General features: G+C 39.6%; 1 protein-coding gene across 3 annotated transcripts in view; it reads right to left on the reverse strand.

Moving 5' to 3' along the window:
• The window catches only part of ccr6a (chemokine (C-C motif) receptor 6a), a 36,063-nt gene extending 22,153 nt beyond the window's left edge, over positions 1-13,910 (reverse strand). For 2 of the 3 annotated variants that reach the window (XM_059648819.1, XM_048536433.2), the window contains exons 1-2: positions 13,841-13,910; positions 536-588 (exon numbers count right to left, since the gene is read on the reverse strand). The gene's annotated coding sequence lies outside the window, so the exon portion shown is untranslated. Of the gene's footprint in view, positions 1-535; positions 589-13,749 lie in introns of all 3 variants that reach the window. The other variant, XM_048536432.2, reaches the window with a different exon arrangement.
• Positions 13,911-16,228: the final 2,318 nt, after the last annotated feature.

The raw sequence follows: 16,228 nt of genomic DNA on the forward strand, positions 1-16,228 counted from the left end.
AATGAAATGTTTTTGTTTTTGCTTAACAGTTCTTATTCAGGTAGTCTGAACTATGACCTTGTCTGGAAGATACCTGTTGAGTTAGTAATGATTTGTATCAACATAAAGTTGGATTTATCTTTAGGGGATGGGGTTTGTGCATTATGTGCACATTGGTCACAACTATCCACTTAGTCCTTATTCTTATTGTCAATATAAAGTGGAGGAATAATTTGTCATAGCATGGAATCATACAACTTTATCCTGCAGGGCAGCATTTATGTCTGTCTGAAGAGCTATTCAACTGGTCCTATCCCCTGCTCTCTCCCCCAATATCGCCACAATTCGCCCATAGAGATATTTATCCAACTGTCTTCTGAAATTACTGATTCTGCTTTTGCTGTCTTTTCAGAAAGCTCATCCAAATCATAATGCCTTGCTGCATTTAAAAAAAAATCCACCTCACCCCTCTGGAAAAATATTTCATTTTCAAAAAAATAAATGTTAATAATTTGTATCGTTGAAGTCACAATAGTGGCCATTGCCATTCTCTTACCTGGTTTGATGAATTATATGGCTTGCAGCTCATGACCCAGAGAATTCTTGAGTCTGTATGAATAAAGCACAAATAATAACTATATCACAATACTAATAAAATATAAATAAAATATTGTTAAACTTTAATAAGGAGACAATAATGAATAAAGGCCAGGTGAAGACCAACAATTTATCAGAAGTGATTTAGTCACATAACATTGAGGGGAAAGCTAAACACGTCTTTACATTTTCTCACAGTATGCTGTATTGTGGTTTATGAATTATCAGTCATCTACTGTAGTTGTTTCCAAATTATTTGAATAGCTGTGCCAATAATGTAAGTGTTCCAATAATTTGCAGCACTAAGGGATTCTTGAAACATTGAATATGAGAATAATGTAGAATTCTAATCCAGCACTGTAAAATCAGTGGTTTTTATAAACGTCTCATATCTTCCAAAAAAAGACGAATGGGTGGAACTGTTAAATCCAGCAAAACTTGGATATCAAGGGATACACAGGTTTGGTTAAAGCAGGCTTACAGCAGGTCAAAACACCAGAAGCCTTTGAGGAATATAGAATGTGCAGGAGAAAACTTGAAAAGGAAATTAGGAGAGCAAAAAAGGGGGCATGAAAGATGGCGGGTAAAATAAAGGAAAACCACAAGTTATTTTACGAGTACATTCAACGTAAAAGCATAACTAGGGAAAGAGTAGGGCCCATAAAAGACCACAGCAGCAATGCGTATATGGAACCAGGGGATGTAGGCACAGCTGTAAATGAATACTTACTGTCACTAAGGAGAAGGATGATGTGGGTGTAGAAACCAGGCAAAAATATTGTGATATACTTATAGAAATTAGTAGAGATCCAGGAGGTTCTGAGTGGTCCGGCAGGCTTAAAAGTAAATAAATCTCCAGGGCCAGATGAAATGAATCCCAGGCTTTTGAGTGAGGCAAGGATGGAAATGCTGACAATAATTCCTCTCCATCCACAGGAGAGGTGCCAGAGGACTGGAGGATAGCCAATGTGGTACCAGCATTCAAAAAGGGAGCAAGAGATAAAGTAGGAAACCATTGGCCAGTCAGTCTAACCTTAGTGTAGGGAAATTATTGAAAGCAATTCTGAGGGACAGAATTAATCTACATTTGGAAATGCAGGGATTAATCAAAAACAGTCAGAATAATTTTGTTAAGAAGCGGTTATGTCTCACCAACTTGATTTAATTTTTCGAAGAGGTGACCAGATGTGTAGTTGAGGATAATATATTCTATGTTGTCTACTTGGAACTCAGCAAGGCTTTTGATAAAGTCCCACATGGAAGTCTGATAGTGAATACAAGAGCACATGGGATCCAAGAAAATTTGGGAGGAGCAGAGAATGGCGGTCAAGGGATGTTTTTGTGACTGGAGACCTGTGTTCAATGTGGTTCCATGGGGATTAATGTTAGGCACTTGATGTTTGTGGTTTATATAAACACTTTAGGACTGTAGGAGAATTGATCATAGTTTGCAGATGATATGAAAATTTGTAGGGAGGTAAATGGTGAGGAGGTTAGCCTGAAATCATAGGAAGACATAGATTGGCTAGTCAGATGGGCTGATCAGTGGTAAATTAAATTCAATACAGATAAGTGTGAGGTGATGCACCTTGGCAGGACAAACAGGGCAACGGAATACGTGATGAGTGGTAGGATACTGAGAAGCACCAAGGATCAGTGGGATCTTGTGCATATCCAAGATAGAGAGAGACAGGTAGATAAACTGGTTAAAGTATATGGGATACTTGTCTTGATTAGCTGAGGTGCAGAGTTTAAGAGCAGGGAGGTTATGCTGGAACCATATAAAATGTTGGTTAGACCATAGCGAGAGTTCTGGAACTCACATTATAGGAGAGATGTGATTCCAGAGGAGCAGGTGCAGAGGTTTAGCAGGATGTTGCCTGGGCTTCAGATTTTTACTTATGAAGAGAGACTGGACAGACTGGGTTGTTTTCCTTGGAGCAGAGAAAGCTGAGGGTGCATAACATTATCAGGACCACAGAGAGGATAGATAAAAAGGAACTTTCCCCCAGGTAGAACAATCATTGACTAGGTGGCACAAATTTAAGGGGTAGGACAATTAGGGGCAGGACATTTAAACAGAAGCTTTTTTTTCCAGAGGTGATAGGAATCTTGAAGTCACTGCTTATAAGAGTGGTACAGCAGAAATCCTCACAACATTAAGTAGTATTTATAGGTATGCCTACAATGACAAGAGGTACAACTGGGTCAAGTGCTGGAAGATGGGAATAAAATAGTTAAGTCGTTGTTTTCGACCTGTGTAGATTCAATGGGCCAAAAGGGCCTTTTCCTGTACTGTAGAACTCTATGACTATCTGTAGGCTCAGTAGCATGTCATCAATGGTACCAAAGCTGTTGAGAATCAGGAAACCTTTGGTAAGAAACAAAAACAGAAGTTACTAGGGCAACTCCAGATGTGTTTCTGAAGAATTGTCACTGGATTTGATGCTGCCAGACCTGCTGAGTTTCCCCAGCAATTTTTGCTTTTGTTTCAGATTTATAGCATCAGTATTCCTAGTTTTATTTTAACCTCCAGTAAGATATGGCTGATAAATTATCATAGCTAAGGGCTGCAGGTGCTATTATTAGTATTTAAAGGTATGAGGTAGATAGCCTAATAGACAACTAAGTTATAGGGACTGTCAATTAGTTCAACTTAAAACTACTTCAAAGGAAATCCCTTATTTACAAAATATTCCACCTAATCTAAAAGTTGGAACATCTGAGAAACAACACAGGATTTTCATCCCTTTCAGCAATAAGACCATATTGTTTCAAATACTCAGAATGTGAAAAGCAACATCCCTGACAGTGTCAATAGGACCAAACAGTTTTAGAATAAGCCGCCTGAAGGGAAATATTCTAAATGAACAGGTCCTCCAAGAAATAATTCTTGGATTCAAAGAAAAATATTCAAGAAATCCAAAATTAAAAATTATCATCTCATCACTAGTGAATTATTTTGTTTTCAGTATTCAAGGAAGAAAATTTTTAATGATTTAGATGATGAATCCTTTCAACCAACAGAACTTCAATATCAGTGTGCAATATTTTGTAGAGTAAATTGCAAGCAAATAGATGAATGTGCTCATCTAAAAAGTTGACACTTTTTTTGAAAATATTTAACTGTTTAATACATGGTCTTTAACCAAGAAATCTGAATCTGTCTCATCTATAATCTTTTGTTTCTTAGCCAACTAAGAAAACCCACAAAATACAAACAGTGCGCAATATCCTGCGGTAAACCAGTTATAAGATGACCAATACTTTAAAACTCTACACTACCACTACTTTCCTACGAACAGAAAGAGATATCTACTAAATCTCATAACTAAGAGTACACTGACACAAGTGAAAATATAGCAATTGTCTTGTTTCAGGGAGAATGCTGGATCAGTTTTCACAAAGAAATCCAACAGCAGCACGAAAGAGCTCAAACTTTTTTCATGCAATGGATTTCCTCAAAAAACAGTTCAGCAGTTTATAAAAGCCATTAAACTTAATCCTTCATGGGCTGAAATGGCTACCGTTGCCTTGACTAGGATGCAGCTAGTCTGTGAACATAGCTACAGAATTATGCTGTCCTCGCAGCAGACAAAACAAAATATTTTAACTCTATGTCACCAACATTACTTATTCTGTGGATGTATCATTGGAGGTCTTCAGAGCCAGCGTAATCAATCTTAAAACAGCCATGAGCAGAAGCTTAAAAAGAATATAATGAGATCACCATTGAAGAAATGGATTTCAAGTATGAAAACACAGGTTTCAAAGGTCAGTGGATTCTTGCAGGACAGCCCTGTAAAAATCTTCAATAGCATTGCAGTTTGTTGCCTTGCGCATAGCTTCATCATCTAAAGGGGCATTGCCATTTACACATAAAAGAATATGCCCTTACCAGTGGCAGAATGAAAAAAATTACATTGAAAAAAACACATTGAACTCGACTCCATATACATTCCACTATGGAGATAACCTGGAAGTGAAGCAATCCATCGCAACAGACCCCAGAGTTTAAAAACCAGGTAGGAAAACACGCCAACGCTTCATCAGAGGCTGCACTTGAGGATGTTACCAAGCATGGTAATGAAACGTCTGCAGAACAACAAATCAGCTCGGCTAGCCAACCAGCCCCAACATTATTTTCATAGTCATGGCAACTACTTTCCCTAACTCTGCTTACACATATATAGTGAAACATATGCCACACAGATTTTCCTCTCCACTGTACATTATTACAATACAAATGCTGGGATGGATCATGGTCTTTGTTCACCAAATCTTACAAGAGTTCCTGCCTACAACATGTAGAGGTGGAAATCTGCTCCATTAGGGCTGGGAATAGCATGAAGAGGAGGGAATGACCTTCCTTTACATTGGCCACTGGACAGCTGAAGAGAGGTCAAACACTTCCTTCGTACTAATGTGTCAGCAAAACACCGACAGATGGTCGTGAATTTGTGCAATCTACAGGTGATTTACCAGAAGATTTGTTTTCAGGCATTTAGTTTTGCACATGTTCTTGGATTTCCAAATTGATGATAATTCTTCTTTGTAGTTAAATACAATATTTTCTTCAGTGGGTTAGATATTTACAAATATTAAAGTAAAGATAATTGTACAGACTACAATAAGTCATAATGAACATTCCTGTTCATGTGGGAACTCCTTTGTACATATTTTATCTTTTGGAAATCAGAAGAAGTAGTCATTGCTGCTTTGGGCTCTGAAGTTCTGAGCTTGAAGAAAGGCTAAGGCTTTAAACATCAAAAGTTGCACAGTGTGCTGCAGAGAGTTGCAACAAACCAGGGAAAGGCAGACAGCGTGGGATCTTCTGGAAGTGTAACAGTCTCAAACCAGCTTTCAGTGCTGTTATGATCCCAGATGATAATACTGATCCAGAATGAAACCTGGCTTGATAGATCTTAATTTTTTACAACAATGGAGGTCAGTTACTGAACACATTCACCATGAGGTTGAAAGTGTATTTGTTAAACAAGGAAACATATTTATTAAATGTGAACTATATGACAGCATAAAACACAAAAGGTTGCAAGAGTTCGTTACAGTCAGAAGAGGATTCAAAGTTGCACTGTTCCTTTTATCCCAATAACATCCTTACACTCGAACCTCAGTGAAGAGTAACCGTCTCCACACTAAAATTCCATCTTCAGATACAGGCTGGCACAGTATTGCCTCATCAAATTTCTGTCCAGTCATAAAGTCATGGATGTTACATTCTTTCAGCCGATATTCTCTCTGAAATAACTAAAACTTACATACTAAACTCACAATGACGTTAAGTTCAAAGCAAATCCAAGAGTACCCTAAACTCTGTGTCCAGCTGCTTTGTCTTGTCCTGCGCCAATCACAGTTACAGGCTGACTCACTTTGTGGATTGTTCTGCTGTTCTATGTCATTGGATCCCAATCACTCAGCATCAGCAGAATTCCTTTCTATAATGCACAGAACCAATTGACCCAAGCTCCTCACTTCAGGGTTGTAAACCTTATTAAAAAATACATCTAAGCTTAAAGTTATGCATTGTTCTTAACAGAACTAAATTTGACAATACTGTGGGAAAGTCCAGTGTAGAGCATGTTGATCACACTGTGTGCACATACTGCACAATGGACACAGTGAAGTGTAGAAATGGAAAGATTACAGATGGTTTGATATTCAAGCGATGGACAATGTTTCTGAAAGTTCCAACATCGTCCTACTTCGTATCCTACTTCACTAGTACAAGTGCACAGTACAGCTCTAAAAGGAACAAAAGACGTAATGTCCCATGTGCGAAACAATCAAATACGAAGGAAAAGGGTTTCAAGAGTTAAAGATCTGGATCCAAAAAGTTGGTAGTTGACAAAAAGGTGACTACCAGCGTTACTTGGTAGTGAGAGTTTTTGAACAGTAAGATTACACGGATTAACACATGGATGGTGCAGGAGAGAAGGCTCCAGATTCCTGGGCACTGCATTCAGTTTTGGAGCAGAAGAAACTTGCACAAAATGGAAAGGCTATGCTCAACTGAAGTGGGACCAATGTCCTGGAGGGGAAGTTAACTAGTCCTGCAGAAAAAGGGTTGATGATACACTGTAAGAGAGACATGAGCTGCAAAAAGCTTTGAGAGACGCAGACAGTATTAGAATAAAGAGAGAAGAATTCCTGATATGTGCACAAGAAAAAATTGTTGATCTGTACTTTTCCAACCCAATGAGGAAGGAAGTGGTGCTGATGAATGATTTGGGGCAAGTGAGGAAATATTTGAAAGACAGTTATCACAATGTTGCTAAGTTCACGATAATTATAGAACAAGAAATTATTCAACAAAGGAGTGAGAGAGGTAATGGGAACTGCATATGCTGGAGAATCCAAGATAATAAAGTGTGAAACTGGATGAACACAGCAGGCCAAGCAGCATCTCAGGAGCACAAAAGCTGACGTTTCAGGCCTAGACCCTTCATCAGAGAGGGGGATGGGGAGAGGGTTCTGGAATAAATAGGGAGAGAGGGGGAGGTGGACCGAAGATGGAGAGAAAAGAAGACAGATGGAGAGGAGAGTATAGGTGGGGAGGTAGGGAGGGGATAGGTCAGTCCAGGGAAGACGGACAGGTCAAGGAGGTGGGATGAGGCTAGTAGGTAGGAAATGGAGGTGTGGCTTGAGGTGGGAGGAAGGGATGGGTGAGAGGAAGAACAGGTTAGGGAGGCAGAGACAGGCTGAGCTGGTTGTGTGATGCAGTGGGGGGAGGGGGCGAACTGGGCTGGTTTTGGGATGAGGTGGGGGAAGGGGAGATTTTGAAGCTGGTGAAGCCCACATTGATACCATTGGGCTGCAGGGTTCCCAAGTGGAATATGAGTTGCTGTTCCTGCAACCTTCGGGTGGCATCATTGTGGCACTGCAGGAGGCCCATGATGGACATGTCATCTAAAGAATGGGAGGGGGAGTTAAAATCGTTCGACTGCACCTCCCAGTCGCGAACCATTTTAACTCCCCCTCCCATTCTTACTCTTACTGAAAACGACAATTGCCTTTAATATACGCATTTTCAGCTATATCAATAAAAGCAGTTTACCACTCTTAAATAGATTGAGGAATCCTTTATAAAGACAATTGTGTATTATACATTATGCCTGATTGTACTAGTTCATAAAATATTTTACATTTGTAGTTTTTACTAATAATTGTTGCATAATTTATATCTAGGAACTAGCACAATGCTCTGCCTAATTTGTACTCAGAATGCCAATTAGACCCAAAGTGAGAACTCTAAACCTCAGAGTTTGAGTCTGAACAGTGAAAGGAAGCTTTTGATAAATGCTGGGTTCTCAATCCTGTCAAGAATAAATTAAGAATACAAACGAGCCAAAAGGATTGTCTGAGAATAGATCAGAATGTAAAAGTGGACACAAACCCACACATAAAAATAAAGAGCGAAGGGAGTAAGAATTATGGGAAATCTCTGCATTGTGTTTTCATGCTAACTGACAAAAACTAATTTAAAAGTTAGAACTAACATATATGTTTCTTCAATTTAATTGTGATATTGGATTTTAAACTGAACTATATTTCTATAGTTTTCATCTTGTGTGTAATTTTTTAAAAATAAAAGCTGCTCAGAGAAGTGACGATGGAAAGCTATGGTTTGTGCCTTCGTTAACTGAATGCTTTATTGGGTACAACTGTATAAGCACAGACAAATGATAAAAAAAATTCAGATGAAATTTTATTTGAAAACCATGAAAACAGACTGTTTGCTTTGCATGAACCAAACAAAACAGCACTTTCTCTGGATAGATTGTGATGGAACACGAATGGGAGTGGCTCCTGGGCCCCAGCGCAATAACTGGGTGACTTTAATTTTCACGTAGATTTGGAAAATCAAATTTGCAAAAGCAGCCTGGTGAAAGAATTTACAGAGTGCATTCAGGACAGAGTCCTGGAAGAACATGCTGTAGATTCGATCAGGGATCAAACTAATTTGGATCAGGTAATATGTAATGAGGCAGTTTAAAAAGTGATCTCAGAGTAAGAGATACCCTAGGGAACACTGACTATAACGTAGGAGAATTTAGCATTCAGATTCAGAGTGTGAAACTTGGTTTGGAAACAACTGTGATAAATTTAAATAAGGATAATTAAAAATGGATGACAGTTGAGTAGGCTGGGACAGGAGTTCAGCAGAAAAGATAATTGAGAAACAATGTCAAATGTTTAGGTAAATACTTTATGACTCACAACAAGGATCTAACCCAGTAGGAAGGTTTCTAAGAAGTGGATAATTCGACTATGGTTAGCTAAAGAAGTTAAGGATGGTATCAAATTGAAAGAATACATCTATAATATTGCAAAGAGCAGTAGTGAACCAAAGAATTGAGCAAGTTTTAAAAAGCCAACAAAAAATGACCAAAAAGAAAGAGGGGGAGAATAAACAGCAAGGCCAAACCAGCACATGATGTAATAATGGGCAGTAAGAGCTCCATCCAATACATAAAAAGGAAAAGACAGGCCAGGTTGAATATAGACTCCTCAGAGTGAATCACAAAATGGTAGCATCTAAGTCCAGTAGATAATAGGGAAGGTAAATAGAATGTTGGTCTTTATTTCAAGGAGGATGGAGTATAAAAATGGGAAGGTCTTGCTAAAACTATAAAAGGCACTCATCAGACCACAGTTGGAATACTGTGAACAATTCTGGTTCCCTCATCTAAGTAAAGGTATACTTGCATTAGAGGCAGTCCAGAGAAGGTACATTGCGTGGACTCCGATTATGAGGGATTTCTTACGGAAAGAAGTTAATGGGTTGGGCCTGTATTCACTAGAGTTTAGAAGAATGGGAGGAGACCTTATTGAAATGTATAAGAATCTTAGGTGACTTAACAGGGTAGATGCAGAGAGGTTGTTACCCCTTATGAGAGAATCTAGGACCAGATGCCATAATCAAAGAGTAAGGTATCTTCTATTTAAGACAGAAATTATGAGAAATTTTATTTAGAATTTCGTGAACCTGTGGAATTCTTTACCACAGAGGGCTATTGAAGCTGGGTCGTTAAATGTATTCAAGGTTGAGGTCAACAGATTTGTGGTCAGTAAGGGAATCAAGGGTAATGGGGCAAAGGTAGGAAAGTGTAGTTGAGTATTATTAAGTCAACCATGATCTCAATGAAAGATAGAGCGCACTCTATGGGCAAAATGACTTATTTCCGCTCCTGCATCATATGGTCTTGGAGGAAACAGCCATACAAAATCTGAACACATATCGTATAACTTAGATTTTACAGGTCCATTGCTGCAGAAGGGAATCACAACTGGTGTTACTTAAAGGTTATACAACTAACTTGCAGTTAAGGTGACTTATTCAATTGTGTGATCCCTGGAGGGTGATGTTTGGTCGGCACAACATTGAGGGTCGAAGGGCCTGTATTGTGCTGTAATGTTCTATGTTCTACGTTACAGATGAGTTCTGCTAAAGAGGATTCAGAAGAGGACTTTGATGGGTGGCATACAGGAGAATACTAATGAGGATGTGGATCCCTTGGTTGGGCTGCAAGACTGCCCAGTCGCTGTCGAAGAACATGGAAATGCTTGGCTCCCACATGGCAGAAGTCATCACATTGAACTTTATGTCTCGACAGCTTCACTTCCATCTCCCTGTTATTTTGCAGACTTATAGGCATTGCAACTACAGCCCTTTCTGTGGACAGGTCATCAAAAACTTTACCTCTCTGTGAAGATGCAATCACACTCCTTTCCATGAGCTCACTACAGCATCTCAAACAGTACTACACAGTGATTTAGACTAACTTCTGCTGTTGCACCATTTTTGGTAGTACAATGAAGTGATGAGAAAGAGCATAAAGCAGGAACATTCATTCTCATGGGTGTATTGTGATGTCCTATACTACTGCCCTAGCACAACTGGTCTCATGACATAGATAACATTTCTGTGGAAGTTGGGAGATATAGTCATTCTTGTCCTTCACTGGTTTGACTCTGCTCATGTTATGAATCATCTTGACCTGCGAGGAGGAGGCAGAAAACTCAGTGATTACCTCACAGTTTGTTGCATGATATGCCATTGCTAATTAGCCAAAATGAGCTAGAAGCTGGAACTGGGTATAAATGCAATTGGCATCAATAGAAGATGTATGAGGCTCAAATGAAATCTCTGGATGTTTGGCCTGAGTCTTGAGTGCTAAGTACTGCTAATGAGGGTACTGTGCAAAGTGTAAAGTGGACAGTGCAGTGATAGAACATGTCCTTTGAAGATGCCTTCAGTGACCTTGACAGTTTCAATGAGTTCAATCAGCTTCTCATTGCAATGATGGCAGATCCTTTAGGGAGGCTATTTTTGTTTGTTGGATCATTGCTTTATGATGTTGACTAACGCTAATGGTGCATGTTCAATTTCAGTATCAGCTGAAGTCACTGTGAAAGCTCTGGCTTCTCAAACTCACCCCTTGGTTGAAGCATAAAGTGTGGTGAAGCTTATATAACTCTCCACCAGTCATTTCTCTCTAACGACAGAGGGGTCTATGGTGTCTTTTACTTTTCTGGATCAGACCCCACCTTTGACCCATCACCACTTCCAGAGCCCAGCCCACATTCCTGCCCCCACTCCCATTCCCCACACCCTGCCCCTCCAAACCCAGACTACCCACCCTCCTATGCCCCACTACTCTGACACCCATCATCCCCCCACCCACTCCCTCCCCAATTAAATGTTGATGAATTTATCCTTTCGTCACAATGAAGCTGTCCTTTCCAATGTTTTTCCCATGGTCACCCAATTTTTAAGATTTGAATATTATTGTGACCCGTTAGTGAGAACGAAGAAACCAGAGGTGACTGGGCAAAGATTAATGAGTGCAGAGGTAGGGGAGAAAAGACTGAAAACTGTGGATGGGGTGAGGGGTGGGGGATGCGCGGGGGTTGTGGTTGTTGCAGAGCTACTTGGTCACTATTTAATAAAAATAGAGACTGCTGGAAAAGCTCAGCAAGTCTGACAACAGCTGTGAGGAGGCCTTTGCAGGGATCACCGGATCCAAAACACTGACTCTGATTTCTCTTCAAGGATGCTGCCAGACCCACTGAGCTTTTCCAGCAATCTCTATTTTTTGTTTCTGATTTATAGCATCCACAGTACTTTCAGTTTTTATTTTTCATGGCCACCATTGCTGCTTCAGAACTTGTGACACACAAAATTTCAGTTTGTAAACCAATATGAGATACCAGTTCTGCTGTTTATTCTCTTAAGATGTCTCCTTGATTTTTTAATAAGATCTTAGTTGCTCTTCCAGTCCTATTTGACTCTGAATTGATCCGTTAAATTCATATCCTGTTTCATCAAGACAACCATTTGCATCTCTGTAACACCGCCAAAACGCTCCCCTGCCTCAGTTCATGCACCAGCTGCTGAAATACTCACCAATGCCTGTGTTACCTGCAAACTTAGTGATTCCAAATCGTTGCTTGCTAATCTCAGACATTATAACCCGATGTTCTTTTGAAGATTTGCTGTTGCATTTTCACATACTGAGTTCTGGTCACTCATGACTCCTGTGCTATGTGATCCACACTGGCTCCTGCACAGTAATACTTCAATTTAACAATTCTTGGTTATGTTGCAACAAATCTCACTATATCTCTGTTACCTTCTCCAGCTTTCTAAACTGCAAAACTCATTGTGCACTGCCAATCCTAGACTCTTCTCCACCCCTGTTATTCTTCCTCTTCAATTGACAGCTGTGAATTCATTTGCTAGGGCCCTGAGCTCTGATGCCCCCTTCCCAAGCCTGTCAGCTTCTTTCCCTCTGTGTAACCTTTAACATATTCATTTCAACCTATTTCAGTGACCATGCTTTCGTGACCTATTCTAATATTTCCTTATGTGGCTCTGAGTCAAATTCTTCCTGATAATTGCTCCCGTGGCACATCTTAGAATATTTAGCTGTTAAAGACGCTATGTAAGTTGCTGTTGACCTAAAAAAGGTCATATGCCCTAAAATTAGTTTCACTTGAAGCAGAAACATTAAATGATCAAACAATAAAATAAAAATATGCAATGATCTTACAAATGCAATATATGTTGAGATATACCTATAGTCAATATAAGTTGGTATGCCATAAAATTTAAGACACACTACATTGAATGTAAGACTTCTAAAAAGCAGGCCGTGTAAACGAGAATTGCTACTGATGAGGTAGACAAAAATGAAAAGCAGGTCCAGTGGCCCAAATGTAGATGGAATCTAGAGAATAAAATTAACTTGGTTTGAAGTTTGCGTTAAATCTCTGAGTAAGCAGTAACGGGCGCTGAGGTTAAAGTGGGAGAAACTCAGCATTCGCAATCGCAAATTTCAACATTGTTAGAGGGGAAGTGGCATAACCAATTCTTGGCCACTTAGTATAAAAGAGCTTCCTTCAATTGAAATTGTCTAAATTGTATAAATTGAAAGCTAAAATGTGCCAACAATAGGTAGAAGCAAGGTTTAAAATGTGAAATGATTCTCAGTACACCTGCACATGGAACCAGTTTCAAATCGTAGATGCAGGAACGGTTGAGTACTGTTAACTGGTCTGAAAGCGGGTAAAGCTTCCAACCTCACTCTAACCATGATCTGACACCTTGGTTTTGTCTTCTACGCTTTACAGCGGTCACAAAATACTTTCATCTGCTTTCGAGACCCCCAAAAGCGGACATCTTCAAACAAAAATTATACAATTGGGGCAGAAGTTCGGAGTCGTCCCCCTTACCCCCTCCGAATCATTAACAGATTCTTGAGCAACTTGATATTAAAACACAGGCGTGGACACATGAGATTCCTGGTAATTCTCAGTGTTATTCTTGAATCTGTTCTAAGAATTGTTCTGAATGTTGCAAGCCCTACGTCTCAATAAACCCTCCTGCTTGTTTATTATAGTTCAGATATATGAGAAAAATATCGATGAATGACACGAGCTCCAAGATCCAGGTGCATAACAATAACCATTTAGATTAATTTATAAAACGAAACTTTGATACAGTTATTAATATAGACTTTTTATATTTTCAAACAAGGATATCTAAATCTTAGTTGTACATTTTACAGGAATTTGGAGCTATTTTTTCCACAAAATTAATTAAATTGCATTCCCAATTTCCAAACTAACCTACCACTCGTTCCATCTCACCTGCGATCGACGATAAATTTTGACGTTTGCGGAGTGAGATTGGAGATGAAGACAGTTAGAATGCGGATAACCGAAAAGATTTCTTTCTCACCTCGTGATCTTCGATCTGGACCTGCTGAAAGCTGCACTCGCCTGGCAGGACGCGCAAGGTTCGAACTCCAGATGCAGCAACAGGAAACATTACTGGTAGGAGTTTCAATGATGTATGCGGTTACTCATATCACGTGTTAAATGCAAAACAACAAACCAGTCAGCACCTTCGGGTAAAACTAGCAACTGTCACTAACACTCCAAGGTTATGTCGAGAGTCTTGGATACTGCAGTAATAGTTGACAGGAGGCATCCTTGGGATATTACAAAATGGATTTTTATTTCTTCCTAAACTGTTTTGCATCTTTATTATGGACATTGAAGAGGAAAAGGCGGTCGCGGCGAAATCTGGAAATATCTGGAATTGACAACTCCACAACTGATATTTAATGTGCGGAACCCTAAACAGAACGGCAAAATATTACAGGGGAACGAACATCACCTATAAAAAAGAGGAAGATGGAAAAGTATACGCCTGTGTTAGTGTAGATACCTAACGCTGTTTATGTGGAAAATGGGGTTTGGGGGTGGGGTGAAGCTTCAGGACAAGGATAAACAGTAATGAAATAAGTTTTTATTTAAAATGAGATTTACTGCCTATCCCTAGTTTTCGGCTCCACCATTTCAGGGACCAGTTAAGAATCAACCACATGATTGAGAGTTTGGCCAGACCTAGTAAAGACGGCAGATTTCCCGTTCTGAAGATTTTTTGTGAACCGATGGGTTTTTACAACAGCCAATGATAGTTCCCATAGTCACCACGACGGTGATTTACTTCCAATTACAGATTTATGAAGGGATTCAATTCCACTGTCTATAATAATGGGATTTGAACCCATGTCCCCAGAGTATTAGCCTGCAGCCCACGGATTACCAGTTTAGTAACATTACCTTCCCCACCAAAAACTAGCTCACATCCATTTAAATACCTTTGTCAGATCACCCAGAGAATGTCTCTTGCTTTTCGCGAATAATATTATAGGTCCATCTGAGAGGACAGACAGGCTGAATTTAATGCCTCATGTGAAAGACAGCACAGCCTAGTAGCTCCCTCTCAGTATTATATTGGAGTGCAGTCTAGAACAGATTGTATTTCATGTCTCTGGAATGAGATTTGAATTCACAAACTTCTGACTCATGGCAAGAAAATAGCCATTCGCCTATAACCTTTGCGTATCAGACTCACATCAAACATTGCCTAAGTAAAAGTGGTGCTTTAGATAAGGTCTGATGTTCATACATGAGACAGTTAAATGGCTTGTGAAATATTAATATGGAATGATAGGTGCTGTAATGTGAAAAATTACATTTACAGAGTATAGTGAATAACTGAAGGAATGACGGTGGCACTGGTAGCAATGGGATAGGGAAACTTTTACAGAAATGGAAACATGAAAATGAAGAAAACAAAACTGACAGCCTAAGAGTTTCAGGAAAGTGAAAATGGTTCAATATTTAGGTTGCTGATTAAGTATTCCTTCAAATAGATCCCACCGTAAGCATTAATCTTTTCTCCACTCTTCCTGAAACATTTTATCTTACACCATCTTTTAAGTGAAACACTGAACTGAGGCTACAGCCTCCCTGTTGGGCAGACATTAACATCTTATATCATTATTTGAAACAAAGAAACTTCTCCTGATGTCCTGGACTATACATCAACACCAATCAATATCACTCAAAGCTATCTGGCCGTTCATATTTCTTCCTTCTGAAGAAATTGTAGCACTGCAGCCTCACAGCGCCAGGGACCCAGGTTCGATTCCAGCCTCGGGTAACTGTCTGTGTGGAGTTTGCACGTTCTCCCCGTGTCTGCGTGGGTTTCCTCTGGGTGCTCCGGTTTCCTCCCACAGTCCAAAGATGTGCAGGCTAGGTGGATTGGCCATGCTAAATTGCCCGTAGTGTTCAGGGGTGTGTGTGGGTTAAAGGGGGATGGGTCTGGGTGGGATGCTGCAAGGGGCGGTGTGGACTTGTTGGGCCGAAGGGCCTGTTTCCACACTGTAGGGGATCTAATCTATATCAAAGACCTGAAATGACTGAAGTTAATATAATGACCAGTGCACTCCAAAGTGTTCAATAGGGGCTGTACAATGCAATTCCTCATGCCTGATTAGAGCTTAATTGGACACAGTTAGAATGTATGGCCCAAACAATCAATGATTTAAATTGCAAGTTAGGATCAAAAAGAACATGGTAAATGGTCCCTATGTGGTCATTATTTCACCATCTTAAATCAGTGATGAGTAATGATGTACAAGTTGGAATTCACTCTTTTTTCACACAAAAAGCTGCTAGAAAGACAAACATTTATATAACACCTTCAAGATCGCAGGAAGTCCCAAAGCACTTTATTAAGTACTTCTCATAAAAAACACCAGTTAAATACTTT

Source organism: Stegostoma tigrinum, chromosome 9, assembly GCF_030684315.1.
Source record: "Stegostoma tigrinum isolate sSteTig4 chromosome 9, sSteTig4.hap1, whole genome shotgun sequence".
Classification (NCBI taxonomy): domain Eukaryota; kingdom Metazoa; phylum Chordata; class Chondrichthyes; order Orectolobiformes; family Stegostomatidae; genus Stegostoma; species Stegostoma tigrinum.